The sequence below is a fragment of the Triticum dicoccoides genome, chromosome 2B, assembly GCF_002162155.2.
Source record: "Triticum dicoccoides isolate Atlit2015 ecotype Zavitan chromosome 2B, WEW_v2.0, whole genome shotgun sequence".
NCBI classification, from domain to species: Eukaryota; Viridiplantae; Streptophyta; class Magnoliopsida; order Poales; family Poaceae; genus Triticum; species Triticum dicoccoides.
In genome coordinates, this window is record NC_041383.1 from 163,211,821 (window position 1) to 163,235,750 (window position 23,930).

Consider the following 23,930-nt stretch of genomic DNA (forward strand, 5'->3'; position numbering starts at 1 on the left):
TTTCTCAAAAAAAAAATGCCCCAAAAACTTCCTCGCCTCACGAGTATGAACTTTTTGAATTTTGATCCATGATATTGTCAACCCAAAAACGAATTTGTTTTTCTGCGTCTACTGGTGTTTTTTGCATAGTGGACTTATGTTCCTTTTATGTACCGAACAGTTGGAAGTTTGAACCTTGAACTTTTGTGCTCACACAACAAAACACATACAATCATCACAAACAAAAGGTCGTAAGGATATAAGCTCATAAGCTCGGGTTGTGCTCCGGTCAGAAAAAAGATACGTACATAATTACACTGCGGCCGAAGTATTACAAACTGACGAACACAATCAGCCACCTCCGAACTGATGAATGTCATTTTCCTTTACTGAACTATGCTAGAACAGAGCATCTTACCTCTACTCCGGTTGCTTCCCTTGCTCCTCGGCTGCATCTCACCCAACGAGGTCGCGCATAACACATGGACATGGCCTGTATTGATCTGGAACATCTAACCTTTTTCCTCTTCAGTTTTAGCCCTTCTACCAACACAAGAACGTGAAGACAAAAATGTTGATTCTCACTTGCATATCAGTAAGCACCTACGAAGCATCAAAGTTACAAGTAAAACATACAATCAGAGGATTATATGGAGTTTCAATCTGTACAACTAAATAATTTTAGCCCTTGTACAAACCAATACAAGAACCTGAAGAAAAAAATGTTGGCTCTCACTTGCATATGAACAGGCACCTACGGAGCACCAAATTCACAACTCCAAAATACCAATATTTGTGCAGTTTCCCAAACTTCTCTTCATCAGTAGAGAATCACAGTTCACTACAAGAAATCAATCAGCAGCACTGCAGCAGTGATGATGTAGCAAGGGAGGGAGAGGGAGGCACGAACTGGGGTTCAGCCAAGCTGCTGCATCCTCATGCTGGTGTCGTTGAGCAGGTATGGAACTTCGGCGATGTACATGAGCTCATCACTGCAGCATGATATCAAGCCTGGGAGGGCACGAGCGGCTTTAGGGAGAGGAAGGAGTGCGCCAAGGGTCGTGGTGCGCAGGAGGCCGGTGACGGAGCACACAGTGACGCAAATGGTCGTGGTAGCAACACACGCAGTGACGCAGGTGTCTGAACTGATGTCCGCGACGAAGCTCGGACACCCTGAAGCCATGGGGTTGGACTGATGGACGAGACAAACTCCGCCACTATGGGCTGCCGTGGGCTGCAGTGGAGGAACTACATGATACACAGTTTTTTCCATCATGCAAAGTAAACATTTGGACTTAGTCCAATTAGAAGTACTAAATACAACCAACCCTATGAGCTTTAAGTTTGTAAACAATGTGTGTGGTGACAATGAACTAATGAACTATAGACAGTCGAGGGTTAGAAAAATAAACTACCTAAATTCCTCAACCAGAACTGTGGATATTCACAAATTTGAACTTATAGTCATTCATTAAATTGGTGAACCCGAGTTTTTGAATTCTTTTCTGCCAAAACTATGTACATTGCAAGTGCTCGTCAGATTTTTTTGAACTGACCGTATGATAGTATTTGAGCTTTTTCCAGAATATTTATCCTGTTATTATGAGCTATATAATCCATTTGGGATTGTATAAATAAACATACAGTGGCATACTGGGGATCACCAGATTGCTTACAGCCTTACTGAGAAAAATATGTCAATATTTTTGTAAATGCATTTCCAGCAAGAACAATTTATTAGCTCAAGGTTATGTCTTGATCAAAACTAATATGCAAGAATGAACACTTGGGGATGAGAAGGCATAAGGGAAACAGAGGAGAGGCTCTCTTACAGCGTTCCTGATGTCAAAGCAGTGTTCCTCCTGCAGATGGATGCAGATGAAGGGAAACAGAGCAGGACAAGTAGGTAGATGAGAGATAGGATGGGAGGGAGAAAGCTGAGCCAGGCCCAGGGGTAGAGCACGGGGTGACCTTATACGTAGCACTTTGAGCGACCGGCCATGGAGCCATCAGTTGGACTGCCGATGTGACCACGGCGAGACCGACGTGCATCCTGGTGGAGGTCGTTGGATCTGGATTGGGTTTGTGGGAGGAGGCATGGTGGAGGGGCGACGACCGGTGATGGAAGCGAGGCGGCCGGGCACGGGGCGCTCGGCGGAGCCTGCCCGCTGGGATCCCATGGTGGCGGCGAGGAGCCACAGTGGGAGGCGGGGGATCCTGACGGGGAAGGTTGGGCCGGCAGCGGCGCGCAACCTCGTATGCGGCAGTCGGCCGCTCGGGTCATGCAGCGTACATTAGCGGGGAAAGGAGTCTGGAGGCGCGTCGCCGGGGAGGGAGCCGGGCGGCGGTGCGTCGCTGGGGAGGGAGTCGGGCGGGGGGCGCGGTGGGTCGCCGGATGTGGAAGGCGGGGGGTGCAGCGCGACGCCGAAGGTTGGACGCAGGGAGCGGGCGGACGGCCGGCCGACGGCAGCGCGTGGATCGGAGAAGCGACCCGTCACGGCGCCGCGGGCTCCCTCGCTCCGGCTGCCGCCGTCGCTCGCTCAACCACGACGGCTGCCTCCGGCGGTAGGAGGCTGGATTAGGTTGGGGGCAGGTCGGGAGTTTCTACTGTGGTGTGCACGTCGCGCCCTTATAGAGGCTGAGGGTAACAGAATATTATTTGGTTACTAGTAACAGAATAGTCCAGCCCAATATATATATTAAAATCTTTCCAACACGAGGTGCTTGCCAAAGAATAAAATGTAAAAAAGAAAGGTGAAGATCACCATGACTCTTGCATAATGTATAAGACAAGAATAAAAGATAGGCCCTTTGCAGAGGGAACCAGAGGTTGTCATGTGCTTTTATAGTTGGATGCACGAAATCTTAATGCAAAAAAATGTCACTTTATATTGCCACTTGTGATATGTACCTTTATTATGCAGTCCGTCGCTTTTATTGATCCCATATCACAAGATCATATAAAGCTTATTTTCTCCACACTAATAATTCATACATATTTAGAGAGCAATTTTTATTGCATGCAACATGACAACTTACTTGAAGGATCTTACTCAATCCATAGGTAGATATGGTGGACTATCATGGCAAAACTGGGTTTAAGGATATTTGGATGCACAAGTAGTATCTCTATTTGGTGCTAGGAATTTGGCTAGCATGAGAGGGAAAGGCAAGCAACATGTTGGATGATCCATGACAATATACTTTATTTCAGATATAAGAAAACATAACCCATTACGTTGTCTTCCTTGTCCAACATCAACTCTTTAGCATGTCATATTTTAATGAGTGCTCACAATCATAAAAGATGTCCAAGATAGTATATTTATATGTGAAAACCTCTCTTTCTTTATTACTTCCTATTAATTGCAACGATGATCAAAATTATGTTTGCCAACTCTCAACAACTTTTGTTCATCATACTCTTCATGTGAAGTCATTACTCTCCATAAGATCAATATGATCTCTTTTATTTCTTTTTATTTTTTTATTCCCTCAAGATCATATCAGGATAGCAAAGCCCTTGACTCAACACTAATCTTTATTATATATAGCTCACAGACTTGATTACATAGAGGGATCATAACTTTATTCTGCTAGATCAAGATATTACTAAATGGATCGAACTAAGTAAAATGGTAAAGATAGGAGTGTGATGGTGATACGATACCGAGGCACCTCCCCCAAGCTTGGCAGTTGCCAAGGGGAGTGCCCATACCCATGTGATTATGTCTCCTTCTTCTGAGGTGATGAAGGTGGTGGTGATGATGGATAGTCGCACATCGAGCCTAGGAGTTCCTCCAGTTTGCGGATAATGCCCTTGAGTGCGGTGATATGATCCTTCAACAAAATATTTTCACGTGTGAGATACTTGTTTTGTATGCGAGCTAATTCAATCATCTTGAAAGCTTCAATCTCAGTTGGGGTAAGTGAAGGAAATATGCCCTAGAGGCAACAATAAAGTTATTATTTATTTCCTTATATCATGATAAAATGTTTATTATTCATGCTAGAATTGTATTAACCGGAAACATAATACATGTGTGAATACATAGACAAACAGAGTGTCACTAGTATGCCTCTACTTGACTAGCTCGTTAATCAAAGATGGTTATGTTTCCTGACCGTGAACAATGAGTTGTTATTTGATTAACGAGGTCACATCATTAGTTGAATGATCTGATTGACATGACCCATTCCATTAGCTTAGCACCTGATCGTTTAGTATGTTGCTATTGCTTTCTTCATGACTTATACATGTTCCTATGACTATGAGATTATGCAACTCCCGTTTGCCGGAGGAACACTTTGGGTGCTACCAAACGTCACAACGTAACTGGGTGATTATAAAGGAGCATTACAGGTGTCTCCAAAGGTAGATGTTGGGTTGGCGTATTTCGAGATTAGGATTTGTCACTCCGATTGTCGGAGAGGTATCTTTGGGCCCTCTCGGTAATACACATCACATAAGCCTTGCAAGCATTACAACTAATATGTTAGTTGTGAGATGATGTATTACGGAACGAGTAAAGAGACTTGCCGGTAACGAGATTGAACTAGGTATTGGATACCGACGATCGAATCTCGGGCAAGTAACATACCGATGACAAAGGGAACAACGTATGTTGTTATGCGGTCTGACCGATAAAGATCTTCGTAGAATATGTAGGAGCCAATATGGGCATCCAGGTCCCGCTATTGGTTATTGACCAGAGACATGTCTCGGTCATGTCTACATTGTTCTCGAACCCGTAGGGTCCGCACACTTAAGGTTACGATGACAGTTATATTATGAGTTTATGCATTTTGATGTACCGAAGGTTGTTCGGAGTCCCGGATGTGATCACGGACATGACGAGGAGTCTCGAAATGGTCGAGACGTAAAGATTGATATATTGGAAGCCTATGTTTGGACATCGGAAGTGTTCCGGGTGAAATCGGGATTTTACCGGGTTACCGGGAGGTTACCGGAACCCCCCGGGAGCCATATGGGCCATCATGGGCCTTAGTGGAAAGGAGAAAGGGGCAGCCCAAGGTGGCTGCGCCTCTTTCCCCTCCCCTAGTCCTATTAGGACTAGGAGAAGGTGTCCGGCCCCCCTCTCTCCCTTCCCCTCCGAGGAATCCTAGTTGGACTAGGATTGGGGGGAGGAATCCTACTCCCAGAGGGAGTAGGACTCTCCTGCGCCTCCCTCTTTGGCCGGCCAGCCTCCCCTCCTCTCCTCCTTTATATACGGAGGCAGGGGCACCTCTAAACACACAAGTTGACACAAGTTGATCCACGTGATCGATTCCTTAGCCGTGTGCGGTGCCCCCTGCCACCATATTCCTCGATAATACTGTAGCGGAGTTTAGGCGAAACCCTGCTGCTGTAGTTCATCAAGATCGTCACCACGCCGTCGTGCTGACGAAACTCTTCCCCGACACTTTGCTGGATCGGAGTCCGGGGATCGTCATCGAGCTGAACGTGTGCTCGAACTCGGAGGTGCCGTAGTTTCGGTGCTTGATCGGTTGGATCGTGAAGACGTACGACTACTTCCTCTACGTCGTGTCATTGCTTCCGCAGTCGGTCTGCGTTGGGTACGTAGACAACACTCTCCTCTCGTTGCTATGCATCACATGATCCTGTGTGCGCGTAGGAAATTTTTTGAAATTACTACGAAACCCAACAGTGGCATCCGAGCCTAGGTTATTTATGTTGATGTTATATGCACGAGTAGAACACAAGTGAGTTATGGACGATACAAGTCATACTGCCTACCAGCATGTCATACTTTGGTTCGGCGGTATTGTTGGACGAGACGACCCGGACCAACCTTACGCGTACGCTTACGCGAGACCGGTTCCCTCGACGTGCTTTGCACAGAGATGGCTTGCGGGCGACTGCCTCTCCAATTTTAGTTGAACCAAGTATGGCTACGCCCGGTCCTTGCGAAGGTTAAAACGGAGTCTATTTGACAAACTATCGTTGTGGTTTTGATGCGTAGGTGAGATTGGTTCTTACTTAAGCCCGTAGCAGCCACGTAAAACATGCAACAACAAAGTAGAGGACGTCTAACTTGTTTTTGCAGGGCATGTTGTGATGTGATATGGTCAAAGCATGATGCTGAATTTAATTGTATGAGATGATCATGTTTTGTAACCAAGTTATCGGCAACTGACAGGAGCCATATGGTTGTCGCTTTATTGTATGCAATGCAATCACGATGTAATGCTTTACTTTATTACTACGGTAGTGATAGTCGTGGAAGCATAAGATTGGCGAGACGACAACGATGCTACGATGGAGATCAAGGTGTCGCGCCGGTGACGATGGTGATCATGACGGTGCTTCGGAGATGGAGATCACAAGCACAAGATGATGATGGCCATATCATATCACTTATATTGATTGCATGTGATGTTTATCTTTTTATGCATCTTATCTTGCTTTGATTGACGGTAGCATTATAAGATGATCTCTCACTAAATTATCAAGAAGTGTTCTCCCTGAGTATGCACCGTTGCGAAAGTTCTTCGTGCTGAGACACCACGTGATGATCGGGTGTGATAGGTTCTACGTTCAAATACAACGGGTGCAAAACAGTTGCACACGCGGAATACTCAGGTTATACTTGACGAGCCAAGCATATACAGATATGGCCTCGGAACACGGAGACCGAAAGGTCGAGCGTGAATCATATAGTAGATATGATCAACATAGTGATGTTCACCAATGAAACTACTCCATCTCACATGATGATCGGACATGGTTTAGTTGATTTGGATCACGTGATCACTTAGAGGATTAGAGGGATGTCTATCTAAGTGGGAGTTCTTAAGTAATATGATTAAATTGAACTTAAATTTATCATGAACTTAGTCCTGGTAGTATTTTGCAAATCATGTTGTAGATCAATAGCTCGCGTTGTTGCTTCCCTGTGTTTATTTTGATATGTTCCTAGAGAAAATTGTGTTGAAAGATGTTAGTAGCAAAGATGCGGATTGGATCCGTGATCTGAGGTTTATCCTCATTGCTGCACAGAAGAATTATGTCCTTGATGCACCGCTAGGTGACAGACCTATTGCAGGAGCAGATGCAGACGTTATGAACGTTTGGCTAGCTCAATATGATGACTACTTGATAGTTTAGTGCACCATGCTTAACGGCTTAGAATCGGGACTTCAAAGACGTTTTGAATGTCATGGACCATATGAGATGTTCCAGGAATTGAAGTTAATATTTCAAGCAAATACCCGAGTTGAGAGATATGAAGTCTCCAACAAGTTCTATAGCTAAAAGATGGAGGAGAATCGCTCAACTAGTGAGCATGTGCTCAGATTGTCTGGGTACTTCAATCGCTTGAATCAAGTGGGAGTTAATCTTCCAGATAAAATAGTGATTGACAGAATTCTCTAGTCACCATCACCAAGTTAGTAGAACTTCGTGATGAACTATAGTATGCAAGGGATGATGAAAATGATTCCCGAGCTCTTCGTGATGTTGAAATCAACGAAGGTAGAAATCAAGAAAGAGCATCAAGTGTTGATGGTTGACAAGATCACTAGTTTCAAGAAAAGGGCAAAGGGAAAGAAAGGGGAACTTCAAGTAGATTGACAAGCAAGTTGTCACTCCCACGAAGAAGCCCAAAGCTGAACCAAAGCCTGAAACTGAGTGCTTACACTGCAAAGGAAATGGTCACTGGAAGCAGAACTACCCTAAATATTTGGTGGATAAGAAGGATGGCAAAGTGAAAAAGGGTATATTTGATATACAGGTGTTTGATGTGTGCTTTACTAGTGTTTATAGCAACCCCTCGGTATTTGGTACTGGTTCAGTTGCTAAGAGTAGTAACTCGAAACGGGAGTTGCAGAATAAACAGAAACTAGTTAAGGGTGAAGTGATGATATGTGTTGAAAGTAGTTTCAAGATTGATATGATCATCATCGCACACTCCCTATTCTTTCGGGATTAGTGTTGAACCTAAATAAATGTTATTTGGTGTTTGCGTTGAGCATGAATATGATTTGATCATGTTTATTGCAATACGGTTATTCATTTAAGTAAGAGAATAAACTGTTGTTCTATTTACATGAATAAAACCTTATATGGTTACACACCCAATGAAAATGGTTCATTGGATCTCGATCGTAGTGATACACATATTCATAATATTGATGCCAAAAGATGCAAAGTTAATAATGATAGTGCAACTTATTTGTGGCACTGCCGTTTGGGTCATATCGGTGTAAAGCGCATGAAGAAACTCCGTAAAGATGGAATTTCGGAATCACTTGGTTATGAATCATTTGATGCTTGCGAACCGTGCCTTTTGGGCAAGATGACTAAAACTCCGTTCTTCGGAACAATGGAACGAGTTACTGACTTGTTGGAAATAATACATACCGATGTATACGATCCAATGAGTGCTGTTGCTCGTGGCAAGCATCGTTGTTTTCTGACCTTCACAAGATGATTTGAGCAGATATGGGTATATCTACTTGATGAAACATAAGTCTGAAATAGTTGAAAGGTTCAAAGAATTTCAGAGTGAAGTGGAAAAATCATCGTAACAAGAAAATAAAGTTTCTACGATCTGATCGCGGAGACAAATATTTGAGTTACGAGTTTGGTCTTCAATTAAAACAATGTGGAATAGTTTCACAGCTCACGCCACCTGGAACACCACATCGTTATGGTGTGTCCGAACGTCGTAACCGCACTTTATTTGATATGGTGCGATCTATGATATCTCTTTACCACTATCGTTTTGGGGTTATGCATTAGAGACAGCTGCATTCACGTTTTAAAATAGGGCACCATCTAAATCCGTTGAGACGACACTGCATGAACTATGGTTTAGCAGTAAACCTAACCTGTTGTTTCTTAAAGTTTGGGGCTGCGATGCTTATGTGAAAAAGTTTCATCCTGATAAGCTCGAACCCAAATCGGAGAAGTGCGTCTTCATACCCAAAGGAAATTGTTGGGTACACCTTCTATCACAGATCCGAAGGCAAGACATTCGTTGCTAAAATGGATCCTTTCCAGAGAAGGAGTTTCTCTCGAAAGAAGTGAGTGGGAGGAGAGTAGAACTTGATGAGGTAATTATACCTTCTCCCTTATTGGAAAGTAGTTCATCACAGAAATCAGTTCCAGTGATTCCTACACCAATAAGTGAGGAAGTTAATGATGATGATCATCAAACTTCAGATCAAGTTACTACCAAACCTCGTAGGTCTTCCAGAGTAAGATCCGCACCAGAGTGGTACGGTAATCATGTTCTGGAAGTCATGTTACTAGACCATGATGAACATACGAACTATGAGGAAGCAATGATGAGCCCAGATTCCGCGAAATGGTTTGAGGCCATGAAATCTGAGATATGATCCATGTATGAGAAAAAAGTTTGGACTTTGGTTGACTTGCCCGATGATCAGCAAGCAATTGAGAATAAATGGATCTTCAAGAGGAAGACGGACGCTGATAGTAGTGTTACTATCTACAAAGCTAGAATTGTCGCAAAAAGGTTTTCGACAAGTTCAAGGTGTTGACTACGATGAGATTTTCTCACTCATATCTATGCTTAAGTCTGTCCGAATCATGTTAGCAATTGCCGCATTTTATGAAATCTGGCAAATGGATAAACAAAACTGCATTCCTTAATGGATTTATTAAAGAAGAGTTGTATATGATGCAACCAGAAGGTTTTGTCAATCCTAAAGGTACTAACAAAATGTGCAAGCTCCAGCGATCCATCTATGGACTGGTGCAAGCCTCTCGGAGTTGGAATATACGCTTTGATGAGTTGATCAAAGCATATGGTTTTATACAGACTTTTTGAGAAGCCTGTATTTACAAAAAGGTGAGTGGGAGCACTACAGCCTTTCTGATTAGTATATGTGAGTGACATATTGTTGATCAGAAATGATGTAGAATTTTTCTGCAAAGCATAAAGGAGTGTTTTAAAGGAGTTCTTTAAAAGGAAAAGACCTCAGTAAAAGCTACTTACATATTAAGCATCAAGATCTATTGAGATAAGATCAAGACGCTTGATAAGATTTTCAATGAGTACATACCTTGGCAAGATTTTGAAATAGTTCAAAATGGAACAGTCAAAGAAGGAGTTCTTGCCTGTGTTGCAAGGTGTTAAGTTGAGTAAGACTCAAAGCCCGACCACGGCAGAAAATAGAAAGAGAATGAAAGTCATTCCCTATGCCTCAGTCATAGGTTCTATAAAGTATGCCATGCTGTATACCAGATCTATTGTATGCCATACCACTGAGTTTGGCAAGGGAGTACAATAGTGATCTAGGAGTAGCTCACTGGAGAGCGGTCAAAATTGTCCTTAGTGGAATAAGGGTATGTTTCTCGATTATGGAAAAAAGGTTCGTGGTAAAAGGTTACGCCGATGCAAGTTTGACACTAATCTAGATGACTCTAAGTCTTGATCTAGATACATATTGAAAGTGGGAGCAATTAGCTAGAGTAGCTCCGTGCAGAGCATTGTAGACATAGAATTCGCAAAATACTTACGGATCTGTATATGACATACCCGTTGACTAAGATTCTCTCACAAGCAAAACATGATCACACCTTAGTACTCCTTGGGTGTTAATCACATAGCGATGTGAACTAGATTACTGAATCTAGTAAACCCTTTGGGTGTTGGTCACATAGCGATGTGAACTATGGGTGTTAATCACATGGTGATGTGAACTATTGCTGTTAAATCACATGGCGATGTGAACTAGATTATTGACTCTAGTGCAAGTGGGAGACTGAAGGAAATATGCCCTAGAGGCAATAATAAAGTTATTATTTATTTCCTTATATCATGATAAAATGTTTATTATTCATGCTAGAATTGTATTAACCGAAAACATAATACATGTGTGAATACATAGACAAACAGAGTGTCACTAGTATGCCTCTACTTGACTAGCTCGTTAATCAAAGATGGTTATGTTTCCTGACCGTGAACAATGAGTTGTTATTTGATTAACGAGGTCACATCATTAGTTGAATGATCTGATTGACATGACCCATTCCATTAGCTTAGCACCTGATCGTTTAGTATGTTGCTATTGCTTTCTTCATGACTTATACATGTTCCTATGACTATGAGATTATGCAACTCCCGTTTGCCGGAGGAACACTTTGGGTGCTACCAAACGTCACAACGTAACTGGGTGATTATAAAGGAGCATTACAGGTGTCTCCAAAGCTAGATGTTGGGTTGGCGTATTTCGAGATTAGGATTTGTCACTCCGATTGTCGGAGAGGTATCTCTGGGCCCTCTCGGTAATGCACATCACATAAGCCTTGCAAGCACTGCAACTAATATGTTAGTTGTGAGATGATGTATTACGGAACGAGTAAAGAGACTTGCCGGTAACGAGATTGAACTAGGTATTGGATACCGACGATCAAATCTCGGGCAAGTAACATACCGATGACAAAGGGAACAACGTATGTCGTTATGCGGTCTGACCGATAAAGATCTTCGTAGAATATGTAGGAGCCAATATGGGCATCCAGGTCCCGCTATTGGTTATTGACCGGAAACGTGTCTTGGTCATGTCTACATTGTTCTCGAACCCGTAGGGTCCGCACGCTTAAGGTTACGATGACAGTTATATTATGAGTTTATGCATTTTGATGTACCGAAGGTTGTTCGGAGTCCCGGATGTGATCACGGACATGACGAGGAGTCTCGAAATGGTCGAGACGTAAAGATTGATATATTGGAAGCCTATATTTGGATATCGGAAGTGTTCCGGGTGAAATCTGGATTTTACCGGAATACCGAGAGGGTTACCGGAACCCCCCGGGAGCTATTTGGGCCATAGTGGGCCTTAGTGGAAAAGAGAAGGGGCTGCCCTAGATGGGCTGCGCGCCACCCCCTTCCCCTAGTCCTATTAGGACTAGGAGAGGTGGCCGGCCCCCTCCTCCTCTTTTCCCCTCCGAGGAATCCTAGTTGGACTAGGATTGGAGGGGGAATCCTACTCCCAGAGGGAGTAGGACTCTCCTGCGCCTCCCCCCCCTTGGCCGGCCAGCCTCCCCTCCTCTCCTCCTTTATATACGGAGGCAGGGGCACCTCTAAACACACAAGTTGACACAAGTTGATCCACGTGATCGATTCCTTAGCCGTGTGCGGTGCCCCCTGCCACCATATTCCTCGATAATACTGTAGCGGAGTTTAGGCGAAGCCCTGCTGCTGTAGTTCATCAAGATCGTCACCACGCCGTCGTGCTGACGAAACTCTTCCCCGACACTTTGCTGGATCAGAGTCCGGGGATCGTCATCGAGCTGAACGTGTGCTCGAACTCGGAGGTGCCGTAGTTTCGGTGCTTGATCGGTTGGATCGTGAAGACGTACGACTACTTCCTCTACGTCGTGTCATTGCTTCCGCAGTCGGTCTGCGTTGGGTGCGTAGACAACACTCTCCTCTCGTTGCTATGCATCACATGATCCTGTGTGCGCGTAGGAAATTTTTTGAAATTACTACGAAACCCAACAGTAAGAAGATTTTGGTGAGGTTGAAGGATGTCTTCTTCTTCTGCCGCCGGAGCTTGAACCTCCATGACCTTCTTGATCCCATCATCCTTGTTGATCTCCCCGGGTTCTTGTCTCTTCAGCTCTATCTTCATTAGCCAAGCATCGTTGCCAATATTGTTGGAGGAAGGTGATGACATGATGCCTGGCCTTGACAAATCTGACAGAAAACAGCTTGAAAAAAAGACAGAGGATATTTGCATGATACGCTGGTCAAAACCTTCGGGAGATTATATAATGAATTTTTACTGACCAAAAGAAGTATCGTGCAAGAAAACGGAGTCCGGAGAGCACATGAGGTGCCCATGAGGCAGGGGGCGCGCCCAGGGGGTAGGGTGCGCCCTCCACCCTCGTGGACGCCTCGTGTCCTTTCCGGACTACTTCTTATTTTCCTATTTTCTTAAATATTCCAAAACGGAGAAAAATTGCTATTAGAACTATTTTGAGTCGGTTTACTTATCGTACAAAACATTCTGGAAAGTGTCCCTTATGTATTCCTCCAGGGTTACGGTTTCAATAACATTAGTTTCAACATTTATTGGGTTACTTGAGATGTAACGTTTGACTCTTTGACCGTTCACCACCCTCGGACTTGTGCCTTCGAAGTTGTTGATTCTTATGGCACCAGAACGATAGACCTCCTCGATAACATAAGGGCCCTCCCATTTAGAGAGAAGTTTTCCTGCAAACAATCTTAAATGAGAGTTGTATAAAAAAACATAGTCACCTACATTAAACTCACGCTTTTGTATCCTTTTGTAATGCCATCTCTTAACCTTTTCTTTAAACAGTTTGGCATTCTCATAGGCATGGGTTCTCCATTCATCAACTGAGCTAATGTCAAACAGCCTCTTCTCACCGGCAAGTTTGAAATCATTACCGAGCTCTTTAATGGCCCAATATGCCTTATGTTCTAGTTCGAGAGGTAAGTGACATGCTTTTTCATAAACCATTTTATATGGAGACATAACCATAGGATTTTTATATGCAGTTCTATAAGCCCATAATGCATCATCAAGTTTCTTGGACCAATTCTTTCTAGACTGTAACATCCCAAATTTCCCATTTGGAATGTTTTACAATTATAGCTAAGCATCTATGCATGTTGTTTGAATTGAGTGGCATTTGAAATATTTCAGAGGCTTCTTTAGTTTGTTTGAATTTGGATTCAAATTGGCAGTTGAATTTATTTCAAAACAATGCCTGACAAATACTTGAGCAAAAGTATGAGAGGAGTATACATGACACTCCCAAAATATCAGAAGAAAATTATTGCCAAACAGGTTGAATTCAAATTTGAATTTTATTTTGGTTTTCCGGAAAGTGATTTTTTGTTCAAGTTTTGCCCCTGGAAAAATGTCCACGTTGTAGGATTAATTCCCCTGAGAATTTTGACATATATATGTCCTATATAAAAATAATATATATCTTTCTATATCTTCTCTTCTCTCTAATTCAAAAAAGGAAAGCCCCAGGCGCCAGCCAGGCCAACCGGCCCAGCCAGCACCAAGCGCAGCCCACCAGCAGGCCAGGCGCAGCCCACCAGCGCTGAGCCGGCCTGCCCCAGCGCCCCGCGCCCTATTCGTCTCTGCCTCGGTCGCCTGCTCACCTCCTCCCCCCTCTCTCTCACCGACGCATCGGCCCCACCCCTTCTCCTTCCCCCTCACGCACGCAAAGCCGCCCGGAGCATGCCCGCCGCTCACCCTGAACCAATCTCACTGCTGCCGCCACCGTTCTCGGTGGAGCTGCAGCTCACCAGGGAGCCGTCGCCGTCGCCTCGATCGCCATCGTCGCCCCCGAGCTCCACCGAGACCACCCCGACGCCGCACCTCCCCGATCACTCCACCTCCCTCTCCAATCGCCGGAGCCGCTACACCGCCATCGTCCGAGTCGCCGCCGGCGTCTCCGCCCGTCACCGCCGTCTGCTGTAAGCTCGAGCTCTCCTCCATCGTTGGATCTCGCATGTACGGTTTAGATTAGATCTAAGAACAGTTAGGTTTATTTTAAGTAGACCGGTTTTAGTTACGGTTTTTTAGTGGTTTAGCTACTGGTTTTTTTGATTGGCCAATTGGTTTATTTCTCTTAGCCCATAGAAGTATTAGTTTATTTAACGCCTAGGCGCTGTTTAGTTTGGCGCGCACACTGTTTCGGCCCAGTAACACTAGTTTTCTTTTTTTGTTTTATTTTCAGTTTCTGGTTTTTAGCAGAATAGTTCTGTTTTTTTTTTGCATTTTATTTTAGTTGATTTAGTGTTTTTAATTGATTCTTTTTTTGTTAGTTTGAAAATTTCTTGTAGTTTCTGTAGAAAATATGTTTAGCCATGTTTAGATTAATGAAAATAGTTTTATGTTAGTTTTAGTCAGATTAGTTTTTCTACCATAAATTGAGTTAGGTTAATTATTGTTTAGTGATTCTTTTTGCTACTGCTTAGTTTAGTGCATGCCTAGCCGTAAGAACTTGTTTGGGTATTTTAGATTTAATTAAAAAATTAGTTTTAGCCGAAATCAAGCTTTTCTAGTTTTTTAGCTAGCTACTATTTTCCTACTATTCTAGTTAGTAAATTATTTTATTTTTACTATGTTATAGTTTAATTTAGATTAGTTTATGTAGCTACAGAGGATGAACTTTTTTTATAGTAGAATAAAATTTTTATTTTATTTTCTTTGCTAGGATTGTTTTAGGCATAATAGGAGTTCTATAATAGCTTTTAATATAATTCTTTTTGCCTCTAGTTTGTCTGATGTTTTCCTTTCTGTTAGTTAGAAAAACCCATGTTTAGGTTCTGTTAATAAAATATTAGTATAAAACTATTTCTTAGTTGTTGCTTGATGTGGTGAAAACCTTGATTTGCTTTCTCCGAGTTTTTCTTTGGTTTTGGTTTGAGTGCTTGGGTGTTGTACTTCAGCTTGCTGTTATGTTATATTGTGCTATACTTATTTGTGATATTGTTTGACTCAGTAGAATTCCAGGAGTGCGAAGCCTGCTATTACGAGTCGCTAGCTTTTGAAGACCGTCAACCAGGCAAGTCATTTGATCATGTTTTTACAATACCTATGATTTTATTGCATTAGAATTATACCTCCCCACCATGCATGAAGTAGGAGAATTTTGTTAAGTTATGTTCTTGAGTAGTATCATGAGGTAGGATGAACCCTTCTCCACCGATGCCTGGGACGATGTAGTTGATTGCTATGCTTTAGTAGACGGGGTTGGTTGAGTGATTCATAAGGGAGATGCGAGAGTCAAGATGATGGACATAAAAATTCACTACTAGGTGGAGGACGGTTGACTGGCACCCTAGAGAAACCAGCGGATGGCCGTGATGCATGGAGAAGCGCCATGACATCTTGCGGAAAGGTTCACCCAGCCACAAAGATACAGATGGATACCCCATTGACCGGAAGCTTACCTGTGCAACCGCAAGCCATTATGGGCTCTGTCTTGGTCGACCCTAGGTGTGACTCTGGCCGGACGGTGCTAAGAGATGTAGAAGAATGGTCGGATTGGATGGGCACCGGTAGTGGCCCAGAGGAACTCTTCGGAAGACCCTGGTTCGTTCGTCCTGTCTTCAAACACCAGGAAGTGAGAAAAATTAAAGGAGGGAACGATTCTTGCGGGTAAAGTGCACAAACCTCTGCAGAGTGAAAACCTAATCGATTAGTCGTGTCGCTGTTACGGACAATTTGAGCCTCTGGAACTTGGAGTATTTCGGATATCTCAACACTGAACTTAATAAATTAATTGAGGGGGTTATTTAATAATTGGGAATGAGACATTGGTTGGCGGAACCATCTCAATAACTACCAACATTTTGTAGTAATTGTAAACAAGTCCTTTGTTGTAGGAAAAAACTGGCTTTTTGCAAAACAATGAAACTTAGAACCCCATAGCCAAATTGCATACAGTATTAGTAATTTTAATTGTTGTTCTCTCTTCATGAATTGCCGGCATATTCCAAAAATGCTGACCTACACGGCTGCAACGTCTTATGTTGCAGAGGAGTTTTCCGATCAGGAGTGAGGCTACGATCCACGCTTAGCGATTGCCCAATGGAGTCAGATGGACTCGCTACTCATGAGTTGGCCTTCGGCCGAATTTATTGTCTTGTAATAAAGACTTGATATAAGAATCGTGTAATAAATTCAGGTGTGATTGAACTTTTAATCTTTGCATCAATGTACTGTGTGTGCCAGCATGATCTTGGGATAGTACAACTACACAAAGACTTGACCGATTTCGGGCCTGGTCGCTACAGAGATGGTATCAGAGCACACGCTGACCATAGGACGTAACCCATAAGATCCGAAAGCCATAGGAAGAGACCACTTTACCTTTTGTCTTTACTTTTCCGTATTTTTCTTCCCTGATCATTTTTGACTCTTCTCCGATCTCAACAATTCTAGATGGCCGTTAAGTTCATCTCAGTTCTGCTCCCAGAGTTTTGCCAGCCCGACGAGACTATGCTTTTTGGCAAGAGGATGGTCCAGATCACCAAGGAATTGAAGCTCTGCCTTTAATCACCGGGACCCCTACCATGGCATTTCCGGATAACCATCGCTTCAGGATTAAGGTGCACATACCAGGAGGACGTTCGGAAATCTCTCAGCGCCCATTGACTTCAAGTTCATTGCACCCGATTGGATCATTGGGAGAGACTTAGCAGTTCATAGTGCACTTGGATGCATACATGAGGAATACAGGGCCGAGCTTGTTGGATCAGACCACACCATGGTTTCTCGCAGGACTGGAGAGGGAGAGATCATCCGGACCAGAAATGACGACTCCGTTCACTCATTTGCCCAAGACTTGGAGGTTCTCATCAGGGCTCTAGAGATCCAGATGCGCAGTAGCATGAAGACGATCCAGAAGTTGCACCATCGTGAACTTGATGTGGAGGCTGCAGCACGTGAAGCCCACTATGAGCATGAGGATGAAGTCAAGGATTTCATGGAGAGAGTCGACAAGCTGAAGCTAGATGTGGCCAAATTAGAGGAGAAGCATGATCTTGGGATGGTACAGCTACACAAAGACTTGACCGATTTCGGAGAAGACCTTTTTCCTAGTGGAGATGATGGACCTCTTGTGAGCAATGACCGGGATTATGAGACCTCCACCGAAGGAAGCCGCAAGAGGAGGCACCACAATAGGGGACGCCGCACCAGAGGACGCCGTACCGGAGGGCGCAAGGATGATTGATGAAGACATTTAGTCGACTACCATGTTTATTTTTATTTTTCCGTCGAACAGTTAGGCCGTTATTTTTGATTAGTCATGAGAATTTGTAATCCGAGATTGAACCATGTTTGAGATGATTGAATAAATGATTGGTGTGATTATGATTGTGCATTCATATGGATAGTGCTATTTTCTCATTAGACCCTTGTTCTATAATAATTTTCTCATCCACTCCAAAACACCAGATGCCTCCGAGACGTGACCCCGAATTCAACTTTCCGCCGGAGCTCACCCAGCTGATCTAGAAGCAGAATGCCCTCATGCAGATGCTCATCCGGAACCAGAACAAAAACAACAACAATCCACCGCCACCACCCTCTGTTGACAACTTGACCTGCTTCCTAGGGCTGAATCCTCCAGTGTTCTCTAGCAGCACTGAGCCGATTGTGGCTGATGATTGGCTCCGCAAGGTCGGAAGGGAGTTAGCCACTGCTGGATGCACAGATGCAGAGAAAGTGTGCTTTGCCACACATGAGCTTGATGGACCTGCAGCTTCTTGGTGGGAGAACTACACCGCCACTTATTCGGCCACCACCGTGACATGGGCTGAGTTCCAGCAGGCCTTCTGCACCGCTCATGTCTTAGCTGGAGCCATGAGTCTGAAGAAGCATGAGTTCCGCAACTTACGCCAGGGGAACCGTACTATGGGGCAGCACGTGGATGAGTTTAGCAAGTTATCTCTCTATGCCCTGGATGATGTGGCCACAAATGTCGCAAAGGAGGAAAAGTTTCTCGAGGGACTTAATGATGAGCTGGGAATGCAGCTATTGGTGGCTACCTTCAACAACTACCAGGAGCTGGTAGACAAGGCCACCATACATGTCACGCCCAATATGCGACCCTATCCAAAAGGAACTCGAAGGTCCCACCAAGGATAGACCCGCATATTGAAACGCTTTTGCAAGGTGGACATCATTACATCAACATTACATAATAGATGGGGATACATACATAAGGCATACAATGCCACACGAATACAACATCACAATACATTAGAGCATCATCCGACTACGGATGAAACACAAACAGAAACTCAAACGACATCCACCCTGCTAGCCCAGGCTGCCGACCTGGAACCTATCCCCTGATCGAAGAAGAAGCAGAAGAAGGACTCAACGCAAGCAAGCATCGCTCTCGCGTCATGATCATCGCATAACCTGTACCTGCAACTGTTGTGGTAGTAATCTGTGAGCCACGAGGACTCAGCAATCCCATTACCATGGGTCTCAAGACTAGCAAAGCTTAAAGGGAAAGGAAGGGGTAAAGTGGTGAGGCTGCAGCAGCGACTAAGCATATATGGTGGCTAACATACGCAAATAAGAGCGAGAAGAGAGCAAGCAGAACGGTCGTGAAGCTAGCAATGATCAAGAAGTGATCCTGAACTCCTACTTACGTCAAACATAACCCAGAAACCGTGTTCACTTCCCGGACTCCGCCGAGAAGAGACCATCACGGCTACACACGCGGTTGATGCATTTATTTTGGATCTGGTGTCAAGTTATGTACAACCGGACATTAACAAATTCCCATCTGCCTATAACCGCAGGCACGGCTTTCGGAAGATTATACCCTGCAGGGGTGTCCCAACTTAGCCCATGACAAGCTCTCGCGATCAACGAAGGAATAGGCCTTCTCCCAGGAAGACCCGATCAGACTCGGAATCCCGGTTTACAAGACATTTTGACAATGGTAAAACAAGACCAGCAAAGCCGCTCGATGCGCCGACAATCCCGATAGGAGCTGCACATATCTCGTTCTCAGGGCAACACCGGATGAGACATCCTACGAGTAAAACCAGCCCTCGAGTTGCCCCGAGGTGGCCCCGCAGTCTACTCGGTTCGGACCAACACTTAGACAAGCATTGGCCCGGGGGGGCTAAAATAAAGATGACCCTCGGGTTGGCCGACCCAAGGGAAAGGGTAGGTGGTGGTGAGGCAAATGGTAAAACCAAGGTTGGGCCTTGCTGGAGGAGTTTTATTCAAAGCAAACTGTCGAGGGGGTCCCATAAATCACCCGACCGCGTAAGGAACGCAAAATCCGGGAACATAACACCGGTATGACGGAAACTAGGGCGGCAAGAGTGGAACAAAATACCAGGCAAAAGGCCGAGCCTTCCACCCTTTACCAAATATATAGATGCATTAATAATATAAGAGATATTGTGATATCCCAACCAAAATCCTGTCCACCATGGAGAAATCTTCAACTTCACCTGCAACTAGCAATGCTATAAGAGGGGCTGAGCAAAGCGGTAACATAGCCAAACAACGGTTTGCATAGGAAAGGTGTCAAAGGTTAGAGGTTCATGGCAAATTGGGATGGCTTGAAGAGCAACAGATAGGTAACGCAGCATAGCGATAAAACAAAGCAACTAGCATAGCAATGATAGTAGTGAGATCCAGGGTAGAGGTCATCTTGCCTGAAATCCCGCTAGGAAGAAGAACGAGTCCATGAAGAAGACGAACGGGAGCAGTCGAACGAATCCTCACAATCGCAACATTACCGGAACTAAGAAGCAACACCGAAAAGAAACAAACAACATGGTAAACACATAAGCATAATCATGGCAAGATGCACAATCAAGTATGATGCATGTCCGGTTTAAAGAGGCATGGCATGGCAACCTGCAACACACAATACTACAAATTAAGTGGAGCTCAATATGCAATGAGTTGCATATTGACAAAACACCACACGCAATTATTTAGTTTGATCTCGGTTATGTACCCAACAATATTATATGTTGCTAAACATGGCAAGAGGTGAAGCATATGGAAACTAACTATTTAGGCAAGTTTAAATGAGGCCGGAAATAACAAACAACAATTCCGGAAAATCCCCATGTGCATAAAATGAATTTGGTACTATTCTGTCCTAAACCATATTTTAAGTTTGTTAAACAGCAAAATAAAGTACAGCAAGTTAATCTATGCATTTTTCCACCCCATTTACATATAAAGTTTATTTAAAACCGAGCTATGGTTATTTAGTTATGAATTAAAGCATTTAAGCATGTCATATTAGCAAATTTAAATCAACAACAAGTTAAACATTTTTAACATAGATGAAAATGGCATATTATTAATCTACACAATTTTCTGAGCATTTTACATATATAAATTATTTTAATCCGATGCACAGTTTGAGAGATATTAAATGCATGATGCTTAGGGGGTTTTCTGTAAAACAGGCAGTCTCTGGATAAAAGAAAAAATCACCGCGCATGGAAAAAAACTACATGGGCCGAAACTGGTCAGCCCAAAAGTGCACAGGAGAGGGCTGGGGAACTGCTCACCATGGGCTTAGCCCAGACGGTGAGGAGGAGGCCGGGCAGGCAACACCGGGCCTGGGGGCGATGCGGCTGGGCCTTGAGGCCTGCGAAGGGTGCTGCTGGGCCGGCCGGCGGGGAAGGCCCACGTAAGAACGGGCCGGTCAACGGGCGCGCGAGGGGTCGGGCGAGCTGCTCTGCTCGATCTCGAGTTCGTTCGTGGCGGCGGCGGCAGTTGACCTCGCCGGATCCGCCTGATCCGGGCAAGGCGGCGGCAAGGGAGGCCGGGAACTAGTGGATCGGGCCTCCGGGCACCGGATCCAGCGGGGGAGGAGCTTCACGGGCGGGGCGGCAGTCCATGGCGGGGCGACGGGGGTTCTGCGAGAAAGAGAGCAGCCATGGACGCGGGTGAGAGAGGGAAAGGCAGGAAGGGAAAAGGGGTGAGGGAGGTGCGATGGGGCTGGCCTAAAGGTCGCCGGCGACGAGGCTGCAAGGCGGCGGGGTCGGGCGCTCCTGCTCCGGCGAGGCCCCTGGTGGCCGGAGTGCAAGGACGAGGGGACAACGAGGGGAAGCGGGCGAGCGGGCGAGGGGCGCACGGGGTGCACGGGGTTGGGCCCGGTCGCGGCCCGGGGCGGTCTCCCCGTGGGCTTCGCGGGCCGCGGCGGTGGATGCTGGTTGGGGCGACGTGGCGCGTCCGGGTTGGCCGCGGGCGCGTCTGGGCGGCGAGGTGGCGGCGCGGGAGGAGGCCAATTGGCAGCGACAAGTGGCGGGGCTGGGTTCGGTCGGCGTGAAATCTGAGGAGGAGGGGCTAGAAGGTAGGGGTAGGGCTAGGAGATGCCCAAAATGGCATGAGGGGGTCTATATATAGGGTAAAAGCTAGGGTTTAGGGGGTTTTGGAGGGGTTTTGGAGCCTCGGATCACCATCCGACGATCAGGAACGGAGGGGGGTTTAGGTGGGCTGCAGGAGGGCTGTGAAGAGGGGTTGGGCTGAGAGAAGAGGAGAGAAAGAGAGGCCCGGCGGTAGTTTCGGAGACCGGAACGTCCGACGATTAAACCGGCAATGGTGCCGCTACGGATGACGGTTGGGCTTCAAACGGACTCCGAATGCGATGAAATTTGGCAGGCGGTCTATCTACACTATAATAAGACCGCACGACAAGTTGCATCCCATTCCGAGAACATTTTTATGCCACTTATAAAATAATATTTCGGAGGTGCCGCGGGCGCGTGCGAGTGTGGTCGGGCTCAGAACGGACAACGGAGAGAACCGGTGGAACCAGAACGGATGCAAGTTTTGAAAACATGCAGATGAAATGCAGATGAAGACATGAGACGAGATGCATAACAAGAACAAAAAGCAAAACAACAGACAAAACCCACCACGGAGGAAATATCATATCGCATCTCCGGAAAAGGCAAGAGTAGGAGTTACGAATATGGAAAGTTGTATCCGAGGCGTTACAACACTCCACCACTACGAGAGGATCTCGTCCCGAGATCTAGGATGGCACCGGGGGGAAAACAGAAAGGAAGAGAAGAGGTAAAACTAAGTTGCTTCTTCGACAAATGAGTGAAATCACGAACCTTGAGAGGTTGAGCAATTAGAGATGAATGAGATTGCAAACAATCCGTTAGAAAAGAGGAACAAGGAACATTACGATAGCTTGAAGGTTGCAAAGACATGGATCAAGAGTTTAATTGACAAGATAGGGTTCAAAACCACTCCGGTTACAACAAGATGAGAGAGGAAGAATTCGGGCAGCACTCCGGTTGAACATGGAAGGAATAGAACATGAACTTGACAAGATGAGAGGATACTTGATGAAATCGACAACACACTGCCTCCGGAACTATTGAAAAAAATGGCACAAGGGGTAAGAAAGATTTCAGACAGCACTCCGGTTGAAAAGAGAAGCAAAACTTGATAAGATGAAAGAGCTTGAAGAGATGACACAACACTCCGGTTAAATGGAGAAGCAAGGAGAAGAACATGATCTTGCCAAAGCAAGATGATGAGTGAAAAGAGCAACATCACAATGCCTCCGGAACGAAAGAATAGAAGCTAGATTGTTGGGATAAAGGGGCGGAGAAGAAAATGACAATTTCTGCCACAAATGAACTAGGAAAGCACCCTTCCAAGAAGGTTATAACAGAGTTGTTGGAAAACCAACAACGAAAAGAATAACCTTGTAGTGGGCTTATGGAAACATCTCAACACTTGAGGTGAAATTCTGCCACTAACGAAAAACAATTGCTTGCTTGAGATCAACGAAGAGATGAACACTTCTTCCACAAAGATGATAAAGAGATAACTTGGATCATTGATAAGCAACACAAATAGCAACATTCCCAATGGAAGGCTTTAGGTGAAATATGACACAAGATAACTCCAATGGAGGGATTGATGGATTTAAAATACCTCATTCTTGAGAACATATGAATCATGAAACATGAATGAAATTGTCAAGAGTGGCATAACACCACCTCAAAAGATATTGTAGAAGGAATTGCACTTTGGATGCAAGATGAAGAATGCTTGAACTCCTCAAAACAAAACATGTGTTGGGCACCATGTTTATTTTAGAGTATAGCTTAGCAGATCATAACTACGAGAGAAATCTTGAAGAACAATTGAAGAATGAAAAGAATCCTTGGTGAACCATCATGTAGATCTTCCATGAAGAACTCCGGTAATAAAAGGATGATAGAAAGAAAGAGAAGTTGAAAACACAAGGTGAAGCCTTGCGATGATTTAGATGGAGCTTTGCGACGATATAACCAAGAAAACTTGGAACTCCGGAAATAAAAGAATTGAATCACCTTGAGGAAATAAGAATAAGATTTATTGTATGCTTATCCTTCACCAAATTAAATTGATGACAAGCAATGGATTTGGCATACTACTTATTCTCGTAG

At 44.7% G+C, this 23,930-nt stretch overlaps 1 long non-coding RNA gene across 1 annotated transcript; it reads right to left on the reverse strand.

The window, feature by feature from the left end:
- Positions 1 to 239: 239 nt before the first annotated feature.
- LOC119362780 lies at positions 240 to 2,565 on the reverse strand. Its single transcript, XR_005173626.1, has 3 exons — positions 1,812 to 2,565; positions 716 to 1,213; positions 240 to 582 (listed from the first exon to the last, which is right to left on the reverse strand). It is a non-coding gene; the product is annotated as an uncharacterized LOC119362780 (long non-coding RNA).
- Positions 2,566 to 23,930: the final 21,365 nt, after the last annotated feature.